This window comes from Periplaneta americana, chromosome 7 (assembly GCF_040183065.1).
Source record: "Periplaneta americana isolate PAMFEO1 chromosome 7, P.americana_PAMFEO1_priV1, whole genome shotgun sequence".
NCBI classification, from domain to species: Eukaryota; Metazoa; Arthropoda; class Insecta; order Blattodea; family Blattidae; genus Periplaneta; species Periplaneta americana.
Genome location: NC_091123.1, coordinates 40567369 through 40574098, shown reverse-complemented (window position 1 = coordinate 40574098; position 6730 = coordinate 40567369).

Sequence of the window (6730 nt, the reverse complement as noted above, 5' to 3'; positions counted from 1 at the left end):
GTGGGTGACATCGTGCAATAAAACTAACGACCATTTGAGAGTACAGTAGAACCTCCTTTATCCAAAACAGTGGGGGCAGAAGTGATTTTGGATAAGCAATTTTTTGGATAAACCGTAAGTTTCAGAAATCGCACTTATCTGTGAACGAAAAAAGAAACATGATTAAAAAATTTCTCTATTGTTATCCAGGTACTCTAAAAATTTATTATTTACGCCTTACATTAACAAGATACTACTACTACGATGGCATCACAGCCCAAAGTCGAGCCTTAGCCTCCTCAATTTTCTTCCTCCAACTGTCCCTGTCCTGTGCTAATCTCCTCCAGGCAGCTGTTCCGAGATAGACCTGAGAATCGATCGTTACCACATCTATCCATCTATTTTTGGGTCTTCCAATTGGTCTTTTACCATGTATTTTCCCTACTAAGATCTTCTTTGGTATTCTGTTCCCTTCCATCCGATAGACATGTCCGGCCCATTCAAGCCTCCTTAATTTGATGAAAGTAACAATATCGAAACTTCTGTATAATTTATATAGCTCGTTATAACGTATTCTCCACTGCATATTTTCTTGCACAGGTCCAAAAATTCTTCTGAATATTTTGCGTTCAAATATACCTAGTTTAGCTTCTGTCTCCTTAGATAATGTCCAAGTTTCGCTTGCATAACAGAGAATACTTCTAATAATTGTTTTGTATATTTTAAGTCATTAAAAAGATCTGCTTAAAATAATTGTATATTTGGGTCTTGAGTTTTATTTTCACGACGTTCTTTTGTTGCTATGTTCTTACATTGCTTTATTAGTAAAATATCTGCTGGTGATGCCTCCTCGACTTTCGTCCACAAAATGTAAAGCAATCTATATCAGGATTTCACCATTTTTTATTCTCCTCACGGCCTCAAGTTTTTCTTCGATGGTAATCATTGCACGTTTCCATTTACTTGACCGTACACTGTAATGTTCTTGCAAAACACACTAGCACACTACTGGAATATCCTGTATATAATGTTTCGAATTGTAAGTAAAGAATTCACACTGTTACTTTACTGATTTATGTTAACTGTGGGGCTACTAATCCTACATAATTGAAGCAAGTGCAGGTATTTCACGGGTTGACAATAGCACCTCTTAAGACATTGTCAGATGACAGTCACCTAATGAGCAACCCTCTTTCAAGAGTGAGAGAGGAGGGAAATTGTTTCTTAAAGAATCCTGTTAGTGACTGCAACCCTGTAGTTGCTGGGTTCTTCCCAAATCTTCCATTAGTTCATTACATATGTTGAACTGAACAAGTAAAGATATCAACAATCTGTACTGTAGTTTCCTCAAATCTGCCCAGATTAAAGAATGAGTACAGTATTATCTTGTGTATGACAAGAAAAAAAAGACGTGTCGGTTAACTCAGATTTTGGTTGACTGAAGTTGGAATGAACGTGGTTCTTCTGCTTCATATTGAATGCAATTTGTTACTTGTCACATTGTTATGTCACCACTTTCCATGCCATGCTTTTTATTTTATTGGATATAATTACGCAGTTTCTAATAGCAAGCAGTGTAAAAAAAAAACATCAAAAAATTTTTGAACAAAAATAGTATCAGCAGATTTCTAAAGATCAGTATTGTGGGACCTGATTAAACCCTTGCACAAAAATTTGTGTGCATTGAGAATGCATTGAGAAGAATAAACTATGTTTTAATGCAATGTAAGAATTTCCCTATTAAAAATCTTACAAATCTTGTTATGGAGGGAATGCTTAATAGAAATTAAAAAGGGAGGCAATTCACAATAGATCAATTAACAGTCCTGAGTCAAATGATTCTCGAATAACTTAACCTAACTTATGTGCGCTTCTTAAGTGAGATACTGTAGTTTTAATATAAAGTAGAATGTAAAAATATGGTTATTTAACATAAACAAGGATTTAACTGATAGCTTGAGAAATTGAATTGTTTCGGAATGCATAAAATATAATATAATGAGTGTGTCATCTTGATGACATTGTTTATTTTTTATGTCCGTCACTTACGGAATGCAGAAAAAATAATTATTGAGTTTTAAACTACTCACATGGATAATTGTAAAAAATAAACTTTGCTGATGCACAAAAATCTCAGAAAATAGAAAGTAGACATCTACGTCCTCATGATATATTACTGGCTACAATTCATAACTCATGACAAGTCTATTGTGATTTGTATCCTTGTCGGTAGTAACAGGTTCTTTAAAATTGGTCCTAATTCTTGTTAGCATCTCTTCTAATTTATTGCATAAGAAATAAAATGTTTCCCTGGTCTTTACAAAATATATAAAAACCAGTTACCATCAAATGAGTTTATTATGTAAATTATGGAACTCACGATTTATGGTTAATCTATTATTAAAATAATGAACTGTACAAGGTCTTAATGAATTAATTTGAATGAAAAGTTTTTAAAGGTTTGTGCTATGTTTTTGCTTAAAGACAATTTCTTCAGAATTTTTATAATGAAATTACAAATTATTATATTTTCTAGAATCTGCTGACTTACTGGCGAGACCATGAGAGAAATAGCAGCTTGCAGTATGTTCATGACATTTCATACTGCTTACTTTGCCATGCATCACTGTCAATATCACATGCAGTATTTACTTAGTCATAATGTTAGTCATGAGTGATGCCTTATTGGTGCCACTTATGAGATTCAAACCTGTCTTCGGGCAGTTAACCTTTACTTGCCATCTTATTGTTTATCAACTTCACAAGTTCTGAATTACTTTCTGTACATCACACCATTGAAGACTTAAAAAGTATTGTTACTTACGATAATAACAGTTTGTAGAAGAAATAAGCTTTTAGTTTGGAGATTGTTAGATTTGGATATGTTGTTATCAAATGATGCATTTCATATTACTTAAAAAGTATTCTAGTGTGCTATTGGTGGTGCAGGTACATTTCAGTTGAATTAGTGAGAATTAAGATGTACAGTATCAACTGGGGTTCTACAATTTGTCATTTAAGTGTATATAATTCATAATGTAGTTACAAACTTATAAGGTGATATTGGGTCAGATGACACACATTTTTGTAAATCATATCATAGTTAGTTTTATTTTCTTGTGGAATTATTTTAAACCTACAAAAGTTTTGAAAAACAAATTGCATTGCTTTCATGTATCCGTTTTGCGTATATGATACTAACATGATGAACCATTTTTGGTATAAATAGAGGTTGGTAATTAATGCTTAGTTAAAAAATTGTGATGGCTTTCAACAGGTGAGAGCATAATATTATAATAAACTAATCATCATTCTGTGCTTTATTTTGTAAAGGAATGCAGTATTAATGTTTTTATTTTTATCATTTTATTCATTTGTATTATTTTCTTTGAGGTGGGAGGGAAACAAGTTTACAGAGGTGTAACGAGTCTCTAAGAAGCATCATAATCAAGACTGTGAATATTGCAATAATGGACTTTAACTTCAATTTTCATTAATATCTAGAAATATTTTTAAAGTACGATAAGTGAAATTATCTTCTGTGGTAAAGAACCTGAAGGATAGTACTTTGTGTGGGATAGAAAGAAACTGAATATTTGTTCATACTCGTACATTGCAGTCTGAAAAACCAGTTATACTTTCAATCCGTTCTTGAAATAGTATTACAATTATGATTAGTAGACTAAATGAAGTTAGAGATGTGAAGTCACAAAACATTCACAATTTGAAACTACAATTCTCGTTTGTGATAAGTTCACTTCATTGTTTTTCATGTACCAGTAAGCAAGCAGTAACAGTATTAAAAGAGAGTGGAAGATAATGTGTTTGTGTGTGTGTATGGTGCGTGCGTGCGCATATGTGTGTTTGTGTAGAGTGGTTGTTTTAATTTCTGATAAATACTTTGAATCTCTCACACCATTTATTTATAGTCATAAATCTGTATCTTCATCTGTTTCAAAATGGCGGACTTAGACATTTGAGATTTGTAAGAATCGTAGCCAGAGAAGTAGGTAGTTAGTTACTTTATGTGGCTCAACTTTGTCACTGAATTTACACTAGGTAAGCCATTAAAAATTACATTCATAGAACAGTTCTTGAGACATTGCAACATGGCAAATTCTATAATCTGTTTTTCTTTGAATTAACAAATATAAAAATAATAATAATAATAATAATAATAATAATAATAATTAGCGGTTACATAGTTACCAATGTATTGATCAGAGGAAATAAAATGGGATCCAATGTTTTTCGACTTCACAGTAATTATTTTAATATATAACATAAACTTCAACATATTTTATAATGATTTTCGAGCGACTTAGTTCACAAGTCTATCTTCTTTATAGCTACAATATTTTATCTGGGAACATGTATATTTAAATTACTACCACTTACAATGACTGGGTCCACTGCTGTGGTATAACAGTTAGCGCATTTGACCATGAAACGAGCGGACCCAGGTTCAAATCCTGGTCTGGACAAGTTACCTGGTTGAGGTTTTTTCCAGGGCTTTCCCTCAACCAATTGAAGCATAATTGCTGAATAACTTTCGGTGTTGGACCTCGGACTCTTTTCACCATCATTAATTCACATATCATCATCATCCATACCATAGTCCTGGTTCAGTTCACCATTCAACATGTTGTACTTGCACAAGAGCACAACTGTTCGGCTACCAATCATTCACATTATAGGAGTGGTAAGCACAATAAGCCTTAGGGTGCAGTGCAAGCCTTTGGGTCCCTCCTCCGTACAAGAGAAAGAAAACAGTGACTGAGTGTTAACAGTACGACTATACAGCGTTGCTTAAGGACGAATGGCTCGTGTTCTGGGCAGCTAAAAAGCCGTATTCTCCATGAACTAAGTCGCATGGAAAGGGGTATATGATTGGGGTCTAATGATACATAACTATGAAATAAAATGGGTCCTTTTTGTCGGCCATTATTTATTTTTTTTTTGTGTGTATTATTATAGTTCATTTTGCATAGAGTAATTAATAATGAAGCTATGAAATAAAACTTAAATTAAGGATTTGTAATTGGTAAATGATAAATACATTTGGTATAGCCTATATGTTGCGTATAATATTATTGGAGTAGCTTATTTGTTCATTTTCTTCAGCTGGTTTATATTATCCTTAGTAATGCACTGATTTAGAATCTGTTTTGTTCTCTCATGTTTATTTTTGTTACGATACCCACCTTTCTTGCCTATAGAAAGAACTACCAGTTTTTTTCGCTTTCTCTCTCTCTTGTCTCTTGCATTCTTTTCATTGACAAATTGTCAATCTGCTCTTGTACAGTTTTAAAAAAATCGGAGAAATATGTTGTAAATCAGTAGAACATTGCAAAATTAAGAGAACCAAAGGGGCTGAAAAAAATTATGTAAATGTTGGGGAAACGTAAATAAAAGGAATGTAAATGCTATGATTTATTTCTTTTCTCCTTGTAAGTAAATCGGTGACAGAAGATTGTTTTTTTTTTTTAATCTGTATCTGATTTTATTTAGTAACTCGAACATGTTAGAGTGAAAATATTGAACTAAATTCACAGTTTTGATTGTTTATGTGGAGGACTACAAGTTGATTTAATTGCATATTGTCTTTGTAAAATAGTAATTGTTATTTTATGTGTAAGATTAATTCCTTGCGCATTTAACTGAATATCTGGCATCTGTAAACCCCTGTTCTCAATTGGTGAATTAGTGACTAAAATCTTTAACATACGTAACACTGGTAAGGGTCTCACTTTTCAATGTTCATAGTATCAAATAGTGTTGACTAGCACATGTTCTATATTGCAAGCCCCTGCACCATCAATACTTCTGATCATATTTCACGAAAGTATAGAATAGTTCTTTTGAAGTAATTTGTTTGTGACCTATACAAATTAGAAAAATTAGGTTCTTGTACACTTGTATTTTATTATCTTGTACTTACAAGTGACGTTTTCATTGTTCTGTTCCACAAAAGTATTATAAAAATATTCTTGTACACTAGTATTTTATTAATTCATACTTTTTAGTTACAACTGAAGATTTTTTTGTTCTGTTTTCAAATACATTCATATTAGTAACTTTCTTGGATCTTACATCAGTTTTTGTGACAGAGAAGAGATGTGATAGTTTGAAGTGTTATTGGTACTTTACACAGATTATTTAAATATGGTCTGATAGCAATAGTAAAAATGAACTTAACGAAAAGTACCTTGTATTTAGAGAATTAATACTAAACTGTATTTTAGTACTGTTTATTTAAAAAGATTGAAAGAATCATTGCATAACTTCAAGTATACTTTAGAATTCCTACAAATAGAAGAAACGTACTGTCAACAGGACATCATTTACTATTAACTGACTATATTCCCCAAAATTAATTTTTTAAATAAAGTAGCCTTTGAAAAACTATAATTTTAATAATATTAACAACAAAAATTTGATTTATTATACAAATAAATCAGTTAAGTTTTAAAAAGATATGCTTTAATTTTTGGGTTACTATCTTTGTAATATTCCACATATTGCAACAATACACTCAACATAATATAGTTAGGAACTTAACTAAATTAGTTATGACATCACTTGTGCATACTACTAACAAAATAACCATATTTTGTAATAATGTAGGGAATTTGTATATTATTTGTGGAATAGAAAATACAATTATAAACTTCACAGGAATTTTTGCAAATCAAGATTTCAGGTATAACTCCCTGTAAAGTTGATTTGAATAATTTCGAGGGAAAAATTG